General features: G+C 34.9%; 1 pseudogene; it reads right to left on the bottom strand.

Annotated features, from left to right (window-relative positions):
- Window positions 1–991: 991 nt before the first annotated feature.
- Window positions 992–9,076, bottom strand: LOC120165469 (annotated as a pseudogene).
- Between the last annotated feature and the right edge of the window lie 5,920 nt (window positions 9,077–14,996).

The following is a 14,996-nucleotide window of genomic DNA, read 5'->3' as shown; positions in this document are numbered from 1 at the left end:
TAAGTTTGCAGCACTAATATCTGCAAATAATAAAATGAAAAGAAAAATTACACGTCGTCAGCAAGGTTCGAACCTAAGCAGGAATGTAGCCCAACAAATTTCAAGTCTGTCTCCTTAACCACTCGGACATCTCAACTTGTTGAATGATTCTGAAATTATAATATAAAACCTTAGAAACAGTTCTAGCTGCCAATAACAGAGGGCTATCGTGTACTTTCATCAAGAAAATAAGTATATTATTTTGTCACTTGATCAATAATCGATCATATGATGATTAATGAAAACATCCTCAACAATGAGTGAAATGATGTTACAGTCCATAAATTTTACTTAGATAATTTTATATCATGTAAATAAAAAACATCCTTAAAATTTAACTTTAAATATATATATATATTAAAAAAAGTATGTGTGATTACAAGATAATATATGTTCATAATATTTCTTAACTATTAACAAAAGCACATACCCTGCAAATACAACTGATCGAATCCAAGACCTAAGGAAAAACAACATTCCCTTCAACCACTGAGATCACTTAATAGATTCTTAATTTTAATATTTTTGAGTACATAATCATTAGTACCTAAAATTTGAGAAATTATAAAAATATTTAAACATTATATATATATATATATATATATATATATATATATATATATATATAATCTTACCAATATAGTTAAATTCAAATAATATCTGTACATTTTTTGTCACCGAAATCTGATAATCTAAATATTGGAACACCACCATTGGACATTAGTATTAGTACGCCCTTTACATTTCTAAAACTCATGGCTTCTATCCTCAGTTGGTAGAGCACAAGGTTCTTAACCTTGAGGTCGTGGGATCGAGTCCCACGGAGGGCATTTCATAATTCGGAGGTCTTCTACGGAAGCTGCTCTCAACCTGGTGTTGGGGGTAGCCTACTATCTTACCTCCCCCCTTACCCCATTATATATGGGAACAAGGGACAACCATTTTTTATAGCTTCTATCCTCTATTAACAAAGAATAAAAACCGGATTGAAAGCCGAACCGATAATACCCGAGCTAGGTCGAGAAATGGCGCCGTAGGTAAAGGAACAATGCAGTTGAAGCAGCCATAACATATGGAAACACAGTCCAAATTCCCTGTGTCATTTTCATACATTAGGAATCTCTGTTTACATAAAATCAAATATCGGAACCACAAGAACCTGTTTTACCACTACTGTGGCGACGGTTGCAAGTGCAAAGACGGGGCGTTTCCTCATCCAAAACCGATTCCAAGCTTGAGTCGAGATAAAGAAAGGGAATATAGCGTTAGTTCCGAGTCATGTAACACGTTAAAACTATGTTGCTTCAAATCAAATGGTGTCAAATACGCATCCGTTCAACTTTTTTTCATATATTTAGAGAATCATATCCTGTACTGATACCCGGATATGAGTTAGACAAGAGTATTCAAATAAAATCAAGAGCCGGAGTAACATATTGAAATATATGGTGCGGTCCATTGCACCCATAGTTTTACTGTATACAGAGAAAACACTGGCATAAGCTGTCTCAAATTTGCAATACCTATAAAGTTGCCTTGGATTTTATGTTTCTACTGATGATTCTCGTTCGAGTGTGAATGTTGGATATAAGTATGTGTTCAATATCAATATATTTAATTTTTTAATTTTTTTCTACATGTCTGGATGATGGTCGTGCTTTCATATGTTATGATAGTGTAGAACACAAATATCAAAATAAATGAAGAGTCGAGACAACATAAATATAGTACGAAGACTATATACATAGGAAAAATAACATTATGTATATTGGGAATACAAAATGACTAACCTGAATGGGAAGAGTGACCAAACCACCACAACACACTCCAGCAAAGAAGAATTCAGGAGATATTCCCCGTGCATTGGAGGTAAAAACTATTTTTATTTATATTTAATTCTAAATATATATAAATATTAAATTAATATAAAAATATAATTTTATTTTTTAATAGTCAATGGATAGTAAATTTAAACCTTATGCCTTGAGGCCTTACTCTTGACCCAGCTCAGCCTATGGATATGTCTTACATTAAATAATCCAATTCTCAGCTTAATATTCATTTAGTAATATTGGTTTCTCTTGATTGCATAATGGCGGCTTTTGCAGTTTTGATTTATGTAATTTGAATTCAAGTATGACTGTTAGATATGTGTATGTATTCCATATTCTTAAAAAAATTGAAGTTTTTCTTTTTTTCTATATGCTTTTAGAAGATTTTTGGAGGTTATATCTTCGTATTCACATCTAAAAATACATCTAACACAAATAAGTCACACTACAAGGAAGCGCATTGCAACCAGCGGCGAAGCTAGAAAGGGGGCAGGGAAAAATTTTGGGATTAAATACTTATCAGGTCCCTATTTATAGGGAGGAATAAAATTCGATTAGACTCGAAATTTTTTCAAATTTGAGTCAAGTTACAAAATAAATACTCGAATAACTTAAAACTATTAATAATTAATAGATTGGTTTTCAAGTTCGAATCGAGTCTTTCAACTCTGCATGATATATGTGTATCATATATGAAAATTATATGTATATCGTACATGGTTAAAGAAAATCATTTAAATTGGAATCAAATAGTTCTATAACATTATAAAAATGCTTATATTACAATAAATATCTAAAGTATTTTATTTTATCCAAGCACCTAAAGTATTTTTTGGTTAAGATAAGTACCTAAACTTAACTTTTGGTCAAAATAAGGTACATAAAGTATTTTTTGTCAAAATAGGTACTTTTAATATTCAATTTTTTTCATCTAAGTTCTAAAAAAACCGACACATGAAATTAATTAAAGAATACTTCAGGTACTTAGATGAAAAAGATAGAATACTTTAGCTCAGGGTTTCAAGTCGCGTTTTCGGTTATTTTAGATTTATCGTGATTGCGGCCGTCGAGGGTAACTCGGACGGCGGCGAAACCGCTATATCGCGGACGAAATAGCGGTCGCGGACCGTTTTTTGAAACCCTGCTTTAGCTACCTATTTTGACCATAAAATACTTTAGGTACCTATTTTGACCAAAAAGATAAGTTTAGATACCAACTTTGATCAAAAAATACTTTATATACTTGAATGAAAAAGATATATACTTTAAGTACTTACTTATGATATAAGCCTTATAAATATTTACAATTAAATTTAAACAAAACTCGAACAACTCGATTTGAAAATTTTTTAATAAAGTTTGAGTTATAAAATAGGATTGATCAACTCGATTAACTCAAAATTTTCTTAATCGATTCAATTGAATACTCATCCCTACCTATTTATAATTAGACAACTTAACCTCTCCAATTATCTAATCCCAGTTCCGTCCTTGACTGCAACGGGAATGTTTTGAACAAACAATGTAAACTTCATCACTACGGAACCAACATTCTATGTTGTTCTGACTTTTTATATCATTTAAAGTATTTATGTTTGATATTTATATTTATTCGCATTTAATTATAGGTATGCAAATATGATCTTCTAAATACTTTCTAAATACATGAAATTCTACCTAAAATATAAAGATACTCACTAAAATCTGAGTAACCAAATCAAAATGATCATATAGAAAGATTCAGAAGTATATACTAACCAGGGAGCCTGCTAGGAAAGCTGTGGGATTTCTTACTCCGAGTGAAAATCGCTCAACTGCACATCATAAAAAGCGTAAATTTACTTCAGAAAATAAAAATTACAATATGAAATGCATGGAACCCTTTTCTTTATATATAAAAATGTGTTTATATTGATTAGACTCGAGTATAAGTGTCGGATATGCGTAAGCATTCAACGTGAATACATGCATCAAATAACATTTTTCCAAGTTGATCATGAAAAAGAACTCAGGTCTTTGTAACTCACTGAAGCCTATGAGATTGCCATACTTTTGAACAGCAAAACCTTCTCTTCACCAATTCCTAACTGAACTCATCATCAACATTGAGGAAAGAATTGAATGATTATCATAATGGAATCAACCAAATCATGAACAAGCTATGGATCGATCTATTTTATGCATAAATATTAAGAATGAAACGGATTGGATATATGCATTTTTTGTAAAGAGAAAATAACTTCAGTGACCAAAAATCCCAGATAATATACGATTTTGACCAACTTTTTTTGGATTTGCGAAAATGACCAACAAAATCGCAATGCGATTTCTAATTCGCATTGCGATCTCCACTATCGCAAATTCGCGTTGCATTTCGCGTTGCGATAGTTGAAAATCGCGTTGCGATTTTTCATTTCGCGTTGCGATAGTTGAAAATCGCGTTGCGATTTTTCAGTTCGCGTTGCGATAGTCTACAGTTGTCGTTGCGATTTTCCAAATTCGTTGCGAAAATCGCGTTGCGATTTTCCATTTCGCGTTGCAAAGATGGAACGAATTCTGAATGAATATCTAAAATGAACTCAAATGGGTTTGTATCACTGATTATCAGCAAAGATGGAACGAATTCTGAATGAATATCTAAAAATTAGTATGGGCAGCTGCAGCCAATAGTAATTATAATATTTGAACTAGTAAAAATGAATTGAATATCCACAAATATCTTAATACGAACTATCATGTCTGCATAGAAATAAACAAACCTTGGAACAAACATCATCAGATGCTCCACTTTGTCTAAAAAGCTTTCCAAGGTAAACTGGTATCATATCACTGATGCAAACTCCCCTAAACTTTCAAGTCACAATTTAGCAACGAAGAATAAAAACATTTAGGAACCATAAGCTACAAAGAAAGGAATAAAGAACAAGCCATTACCACGGTTAGGATTGGTCAAATTAGTGGTTAAAGGTGTATTAACTCGTGCTAAGCATACAATGCAAAACTAGTTGGTTATTGGTGGAGTGTAAGTTTAATATAAGATCACGAAAAAAAAATCATTGATGTTGAACAACACTACTAAACAACACGAAAAGCACTATGCTATGGGATACTGTATTAGTCAATATCTTCTAACGTTCTTAGTGTTAGCCTCAAAATCTGTCTTGTGCTTGTTGTAATTTAAGTTTAAGCACATGGTTGTAACATGAGAAAGCCTCGTTGCCTATATATTCGTAATCATCATTCAAAGAATGTATTCTTATCTAAGTAATAATCGTATTTTACGTTACTTGAATTTGGGTGTGAGCATCAGATAGAGTACATGTCTGAAACGATTATATTAGACATAAGATTCTTAAAAGTCATATACTAGTACCCATATGACAGACAAAAATGTTAGAAATAAACACTTCAAGAAAAGAATGAAAAGTCGGAATAACATATAGTTACAAAATTCGACTAAAATAAATAATAAGATAAGATGCCACTAACCAGTATACCCAAAGAACTGTGGATATTATGTATGGGGCATTTATTGAGAGAGACTCAGCAAAGGAATGCCATGTTCCATCCAATGATAGCATCCGTGCCAAAGTTATGCCAACCTACATTTATCAAAAACAAAAATTAAATTTCAAGAGGGAGAGTTTAGTTAAACTAGCAAAACAATAAAAAGGAAACTATGGTACTCGAACCAAGTATGAGTGTCGAATACATGTATTATTAGATTTTTTAAAATCATTTCTATGCATTTAGAAGATCTTTGGAGGTCATATCCACATATCTATATGTCCGACAAAAAAGTCAGATACTGGTACTTCAAATGAAAAGAAGAATCCAAACAATTAGCCACAAAATCCGAGATGTCCTTCTTCATGCCAACCCAATGATACATCTCTCTTAAATTCTGGTACATCTTATCTCCATCGGGGTGCATAGTATATGGACTACTGTAAGCCTCATTAAGAATAATCTGCCTTAACTCAGCATCATATGGCACACAATATCGACCCTTAAAGTATAAAACTTCATCCTGATCAAGGGCGTAATCTGAGATTGTCCCCTGCTCCACTTGCTCAAAGATAGAAAGCAAGGAGCTATTAAGAGGTTGCTTAGCTTTGATCTCATCAACCAAGGTCGGCTTAACTTTCAATTCCGCTAACAAAGTGCCATCATCATATAAATTCATCACGGCCATTAAAGACCTTAACTCCGTTATTGCTTTTCTACTCAAAGCATCCGCTACAATGTTAGCTTTACCAGGGTGATAATCAATCACACAATCATAATCCTTTAGAAGCTCTAGCCAGCACCGTTGTCTCAAATTAAGCTCCTTCTGGGTCAGAAGATACTTTAAGCTCTTATGATCAGTGAAAATGTAACACTTCTCTCCATAAAGATAGTATCTCCAAATCTTCAGGGCAAAAATCACTGCTGCTAACTCCAAATCATGAGTCGGATAATTACACTCATGCGATCGCAGTTGACGGGACGCGTAAGCCATCACCTTACCTTCCTGCATTAGAACAATGCCGAGTCCTGAGTGTGAATCATCACTATACACTGTAAAATCCTTCCCGAACTCTGGTTGAATCAAAACTGGTGCCTGAGTCAAAACCGCCTTTAATTTCTCAAAGCTCTCCTGTTATGCCTTGCCCCAATTAAATGGCACGTTCTTCCTTAACAGCTTTGTCAAAGAAACAACAATGATTGAGAAGCCCTTGACAAAACGTCGATAATATCCAGCCAAACCCATGAAACTGCGGATCTCAGAGGCGTTCTTGGGTCGTTTCCAACTCACAACAGCCTCGATCTTACTTGGATCAACCTGAATACCTCGCGCAGAAATAATATGCCCAAAAAACGACACTTCTTGAAGCCAAAACTCACACTTGCTTAGTTTGGCATATAGATGATGCTCTCTCAAAGTCCGTAGAACGATCTTCAAATGCTCGTCATGCCCTGCTTCCGTCCGAGAATAGACCAGAATATCATCAATAAAGACAAGCACAAATTGATCCAAATATGGTCGGAACACACGATTCATCAAATCCATGAAAGATACGGGAGCGTTCGTCAAACCAAAAGGCATTATTAAGAATTCATAATGACTATATATAGTGCAAATGACCGTTTTTACAACATCGGACCCTTTAAATTTCAATTGATAATACCCTGAATGAAGATCAATCTTAGAGAATACAGTAGCTCCTCGCAATTGATCAAACAAGTCGTCAATCCTCGGTAGTGGGTATTTATTCTTGATCGTCATCTTGTTCAACTTCCGATAGTCAATACATAGCCTTAACGACCCATCCTTCTTTTTCACGAACAGAACTGGAGTTCCCCAAGGTGAAGTACTATGCCAAATAAATCATCGATCAAATAATTCTTTCAATTGGACCTTCAACTCCTTAAGTTCCTTTGGATCCATGCGATAAGGTGCTATAGAAATAGGTGAAGATCCTGGATAAGTCTCAATCTCGAACTCTACCTCTCTATCAGGAGGTAACACATGCAACTCCTCCAGAAAGACATCATGAAACTCGCTAACTGTATGAATCTCCTTAATCGTGGATAAGGAACCTTTAGTGTTCAAAATACAGGCAATGAAAGTCTCGTATCCCTTCCTGATCATACGATCAATTTCTATAGCTGAAACTATATTGGAGAGATAGCCACGTCGTTCACCAATTAACACAATAGTACGACCATCTGAAGTCTTCAGAGTAGCTCTCTTGTATTCACAATCCAGATTTACCTTGTGTTTATTCAACCAATCCATCCCAAGAATTAGATCGAACTCCTCTAAAGGAAGCTCCATAAGATCATCGAGAAAATTTCTCCATGAACCTCCAGAGGACAACTAATACTGCCTGTCCTACTAGAATCGTAACCGTAACAATATTTTCAGTGTTCTCAATCGGAATCTGAAGGTTTCTAGATACTGAACTCGATACATAGGAGTGGGTGGATCCATTGTCCAATAATGCAAAGTATGGGATATAATAAATAGTAAATGTACCTGCAATAACCTCAGGCTCATCTCTGTCATCCCGACGTCTAGTGGCATAAACCAAAGCTGGTTGTCTAGCCTCAGAAACTGCTTGCCCTCTGTTATGCTGAGGTCGGGCTCTACTGTCTGTCCTGAACGCTGATCCACGAGCCTTTCTTTGGCTACGATCTCTAATTAGGGTTTGTACTATAGTCTAAGAAAGCACAGGAGTCTGAGTAGCGGTCCTCTCAGACGGAGCGAGCTGGGGACACTCCCTCAAAAAACGACCATTAGATCCACACTGATAGCAAATACCCATATTTTTATGACACTCCCCTCTATGTCAATTACCACAATAATCACAAAGGGGCACATGTGGCAACCCTGAAAAACCACCACGACTAACCGCTAGAGGTGAAGATACAGCAGGTCTAAAAAGTGTATTACTCCTCTGAGGGGTCGAAGTATGAGTCCTCTTCCCGAATTGTGCAGATGGTTCAGTAGGGCCCGAAAATTTCTTAGATCGCTCCCGATCAACCCGCTCTCTACCAGAAGCTAAACCCTCCATCTCCTCAGCATCCTTGGCTCTGCCCACCAGCACATCGAAAATCTCATCTTGGTGGGTAACAACCTGCCTACGTAGCTCGTATCTGAGTCCAAGCGCAAATTTACGGCATCGATCCCTCTCGGTAGGCACCAGACTGATTCTATACTTAAGAAATTTCAAGAACTCCATCTCATACTCTGAAACAGTCATATCACCCTGAACCAAGTCTTGAAACTATTGTCGTCTCTGAACTAAATAACGATCTCACAGGAAACAACTCCTAAAGCGCTCCTTAAAGAAATCCCACATCAAACGATCGGTCGGAACACTACTGACCACTGATTCCCACCATGTGTGGGCATTGCCATCTAACATCGTTATTGCCCCTAAATATCTCTTAGTTGGGTCCAAACCCAACTGATCCATACGTCTCTCAGTATCCTGGAGCCAATCTTCTGCTTCAGTAGGAACTCCACCTATCTGTCCTCCAAAAGTTCTGACTCCATTGACGATCAGAGTCTAAGAAATAGACACCTCAGATCCAACACCAGCAGCTCTGACCACTCCTTGAATCAACTGTAGAAAATGTCTACCAAATTTCTCATCAAATGTAACTCTGGTAGAATCAGGCTCACTATCGGTTGCTCCTATGATCGGTGTAGTCATGCCAATACCTGCGGCATGAGGTAAATTCGGCGGGGTCGTAGGAGCAGGTTCACCTGTCGGAGGTGGGGAATCTACTCGAATCTCATCGATCGGGTCTACAAATCTAGCCACTCGACCTCGTCCACGGCTAGTTCGACGTCCACGTCTAGCACTCATTTTGTTAGATCTTGAGGTTACTAAAGAAGATAAAGCTTAGGGTTAGATAAGCACTTGGAGTCTCGAACATAGTTAAAACTGTAAAAACTTTATGACATGGCCTTAGTAACTTGTTTTGTAAACTATTTCAAAACCGTATTTTCAATTTGGACTCATACACAGTCCGAGGTTTAAAAATCAAAAGCTCTGATACCAATTAAATATCACCCCTAGACCCGACCTATGCATTTCGACTAAGTCTAATGGATCACATTCATGATTCTTAAAGACATTTTCTAAAAACGTTGTTTAATCAATGAAAAATCATATTATAAATGACATTTATGAAATTATAATATATAATACTATAAAAACCCAATTCACAAATATAGCATTAAAATGTAATAAATTAATTTAAAACATGTCTTAAAAAAATCCCAATTACGATAAACCGAACATAAATAACAAAAGACTAATCATTATAAAATACAATACTTTAAAATAAGGCTCATGTTATCAAAATAAAGTCAACTTGAAAGATAAAACATTACAATAAGATATACTTCAAGAGATATGTTGATCCTCCAAGTGCTTGATCTGAGTATCTAACCAACATTATATGAAAGGGGAAAAACATTTTGAAAAGTGAGCTAGGCTCAGTGTGTCCTATTATTTCAGTAAAAACATCATATGAAAAACCATCAATTATAATCCTGTCAAGTATCATGGAAATCTTGTTAAAGTATAAAATATTAAATCATATAATATGTAACACCCCCAACCCGTATCCGACCCGAATACAAGTCCGTGGTGTCACATTGACTTTTTAAAACATTTACTTGTATAGAATAATGAGCAATTTAAAACTTTTATAACATATAGATGACTAACTTACATAAATTACATTTACATTATTGCAAAAATCGATCAGAGAATGCATAATTCCCTTATTCATCTACATATAACTTATTCAGAGCTTATAAAATATACTCTTTTGAATACATGCCAACTAGAACTTTATATACAAAATTACATATTATTCACCTCTTTTATGATCTGACATTCAGTAAGGAGAACTGGCATGTCTTGCTCCACATTGCTCTTTACTCTTCTCAAAACCTACGTGTAAATCACTTACACGCTAAGTCTATGACTTAGTGAGGCAAATAAACATATAATGTAAACTATAACTTGTAATCATGCATGAACAATTACTGTTACCATAGCATACCCAAACATATATATGCTCATCCATCAAATCCATACATGCATATAATTATCTTTATTCCTATCATTATCATTTTATTATCATTTATATTTATATTCTCTTGTTCATATGATTTATTATGTTCATATCATATATCTTATAACATATACAATATTCATTAACACACACATATATCATATCATATAATTCATATAACAAAACATATATATATATATATATATATATATATATATATATATCATATACATTGTATTCAATGTTATCTCTTATTATCCCATGTACACCTGTCACTAATTCTTTTTATCGTATAAACATATACTAAACATTTTTATACACATCATAGTACACATATATCAGTTCACAACTGAACACACATTGTATCATATCAATTGATTTATTTACTCTCTTTAAAGTCTATGTATTAGCCCATGTATACTTTTGAGAACTTAAGGTATGTGAGTACATTGAGGTTGTGCACCACTATACTGTCACCACAGCTCGTATAAATGTCCCGAAGGACCTATCCAGAGGTCATAGAGAACATCGGCAACTGTCCATAGGTCCCGAAGAACCTAGGTAAACTGTCCATATGTTCCTTAGAACATAGGTATATTGTCTATATGTCTCGAAAGACAAGGTAAAATTGTCCATATGTTCCGTAGAACATAGATAAACCCTCGACCCTTGGCATGCCAACTATACCCCTAGCTCTCATATCACATAACATGGGCATTATCATTTATAACATTTCATATCACTTATTGTTTCTCTTCTGTCACATACCACATGTATATATAAAACTTTAATATCATTTCTCATTTGTTCATGTACTTATGTCATATCAACACGTAATTCAATGTCACATATCACGTAGCTTATGTCGCATAACTTGTATTACATATACACATTCATATCACATGTTCATATAAGCTCCTAACTTCTTTCACATTTACATATAATCATGTAGCTTCTTTTCACGTAGTTCATGTCACTTTTCATATCATTCATTTATCACATATAACATGGATTAATATATGTTTGTATTCTTTTTCACCTAATCACATCTACCACTTCTCATATATCTAATACATAATCTCTATCATATATACATTCCTTCACTTATCTTATAGTTATGTATCATATTACATAATTTAGCTTATATCGTATTATCTTGTGTACATATATCATGGAAACTTAACATGTATCATATAAACATGTATTCACACCTATCATTAACACATGCAACAATCAATAACACACATGTAACATATCAACCATATGCTCATATTAATGAATTCATGTATTTTACTATAGGAAATAGACTTGTCACAAGTCTTATTTCCATTTATATATAATACACTATCTAATATGCGACACCAGACGGTGTACCATGGTGTATGCTTTTCGCTGACGACATTGTCTTAGTTGCTGAAACAAAATCTGAGTTGAATAGTAGACTGGCTACCTGGAAGACTGCTTTGGAAGAAAAAGGTTTAAGGATCAATATTGAAAAGACAGAGTATGTATGTTCAAACTTCAATGGGAACCAAAATGATGAAGATGTAGAAGTATGCATAGAAGGACACGTTCTCCCCTCAAAGGATTGTTTCAAGTACCTAGGGTCTATGATACATAAAGATGGGGGTGTAGATGATGACGTTTCACACCGTATAAAGGCGGGATGGCTAAAGTGGAGGGCCGCTACTGGAGTTCTGTGTGACAAGAAGGTCCCTCTAAAACTTAAGGGAAAATTTTATAGAATGACAATAAGACCAGCGCTGTTGTATGGATCAGAATGTTGGGCAACCAAGAAGGATCACGTGAGGAGGATTGAGGCCGCAGAAATGAGAATGCTTCGATGGACATGTGGTAGGACAAATCTGCTATTAGGATGTCCTTGGGGGTGGTGTCTGTTTCGAAAAATTGAGGGAGGGAAGACTACGGTGGTTTGGGCATGTCCTTAGGCGACTACCGTCGGATGCGGTAAGGAGGGTGAGTCGATTACAGTCGACGGTGCCAGAAGGAAAGGACGACCAAGGCGAAAGTGGGAAGACTGCTTGAGATCTGATTTGAGGGATTTAGCCCTTACCGAAGACATGACCTCTGATAGGAAATATGGAGGCTAAAGACTAGGGTAGTCGAGTAGTGTGGGTCACATCTATAGGGTGTATCATCTCTGTCTTCTTTTAATGTCTTTGTAGTATTTTCCATGACTTATACTTTTAATACGTTTCTGTTATTGGTATTTATGAAGGATTAGAACTGGGCTTGCTAACGTTGACTTCTGTGTATCATTCTCTTCATGTTTCCTCTTTTAAATTAGCCGGATCTTATGTTTCTGTCTATATGCAGAGATTCTTTCGCAGGGATTATTATGCAGGGATAAATTCCAGTTACAGACGCACATATGATTTTAATGACTGCATATGAATACTGATTAGCTATGTATTTATGTATTTATTTATACATGCATTGCATTTATCTAAATTTTTAATTTTCTGACTGCCGGAGGTCTTCCACGGAAGCTACTCTCAACCTGGCGTTGGGGGTAGCCTACTACCCTACCTCCCCCTTACCCCATACATATGGGAATTGGGTTTTGTTGTTGTTGTTGTTGTATCTAATATGCACTCACATGGGCCTCACTAAGTTCCAATCCACTTTAATGATTTCCTTTCTTTCGATCGAATCTTGACTTGATAATCATTTCGGAACTTGTTCGTGCTTGATATCTATATAATCATACGTTGATACATATCAGTATCCAATTGATATATTCTAATCTATCATTTCTTAGACCAAAAGAAATGTATATTTCAATTTCCCCTTGAAGTGCATCGATGCATTCTACAGTGCATCGACGCATTCTTTAACATGTGCATCGATGCACTACCCATGCATCGATACATAAATTACCTTCGATGTTTTCATTTTAAGGGGATGCATCGATGCACTCCTTATGCATCGATGCACCAATTGCATTCGATGTTTCCATTTTAAGGGGTGCATCGATGCACTTCCTGTGCATCGATACACACTGAACAATTTCTGGAAATTTACCATTGATGCATCGATACACATTGAATGTGCATCGATGCACATAGCCCAAAATTCATTTTTATTCCCGAAAATCCACTCTTTTCAGCTTAATACTTATATTTTAAGCCTCTATCATGTCATTAAACTCAATTACCATTACTTAAACCATCTTATATCCATATAAACCATCTTTATCTTCCATATCTCATCATGATTCTTAAATTTTAAGAATCTTGCTAAACTTTTAACTTTGTTATTAATCCTTTCTAACTTTATATATCTCTTATTCTTATTGATGACAAGTTAAATTCCTTCTCAAATTTCACTTATTAACTCCTTTCTAGAAATTCATCAAAAAACTCATTTTCTTTAATCTCTTCTATATCTTTCATCTTGTTGTTTAAGAACAAATTAAGCTTTCCTTAAGCTTAATTATCATCTAATGATCATAACCCAACCATAAAATCAACAATTAATCAACAAACAAAGAAACTCACCTTTGAGTCAAGCCTTCACGTATGAAGAAGGAAGAAGAGAAGAGAACTATGAAACTTTTTTTTCTCTTCTCACGTGATTTCCTTATCTTATAAGGAAAATAAAAATCTTCCTTGTCAAATGACCCTTTTTCCCTTCAATTCATCTTATAATTACTAATAACTTTTATGATTTATTTCCAAATAAATCATTAAACTAATCCATTGTTCTACTCTAGTCAGTAAATTCTGAAACTTTACAATTTGATCACTAACCCGGTATTGAGGATGTTACATAATATACCCTTATCCCGAACACCATATGCAGTTATCAGAACTGTGTCCATGGGCAACCTTATACCCATTAGTATAAGGGGCCAACCTAAGGGAACATCTTGGGGCCCGAAAGCCTACCTAAATGCTGCCTTAGGTCCGTAAGGATTTACCAGCTTGATCAAAGTTGTACCTCCATACACCAGCCTACCCAGATAATATCCCCATAACATATTTCAAATAACAAGTAAAGTTTCCATGATCCGTATCCAGTAAATTAAAATCGTCCATTGAAACCAATTATTCAAATATCATATAAAGTTCCATCATAGTTCATGAACCATCAACCATTGAATCATAAAATTTCAGTGAAATATGTATATATATATATATATATATATATATATATATATATATATATATATATGTAAACATATATATTTATCAAATCAGTTAAAACCATCAAATAGTACATAGGGAACACACCTCGATAATAGGATTAAACTGTAGATCTACTGAGTACTGGCCTCGCTACGCTCTGCTACAGTTTTCGAATGAGTAAATACTGGCACACGCGGTTTAACTGATCTAGAGAAGCTGGGTCGAGCTGTCGAGCGATCAGGAGAGTCTCTTATACCTTTAAACAATAATCATTTATCAGTCCCAAGTTTTACTTAATCATTCAAAGCTAAAACTCTTAAGTATATATGCATTTTCCGGGTTTGACTATTAATTTGGAGGCTTTCGAGTCTGAATTTGACTAAACGGATTG

The sequence above is a fragment of the Hibiscus syriacus genome, unplaced genomic scaffold (genome assembly GCF_006381635.1).
Source record: "Hibiscus syriacus cultivar Baekdansim isolate YM2019G1 unplaced genomic scaffold, ASM638163v2 tig00111582_pilon, whole genome shotgun sequence".
NCBI classification, from domain to species: domain Eukaryota; kingdom Viridiplantae; phylum Streptophyta; class Magnoliopsida; order Malvales; family Malvaceae; genus Hibiscus; species Hibiscus syriacus.
Note: the sequence above shows the minus strand (reverse complement) of the source record. Positions and strands in the feature narration are given on the sequence as shown.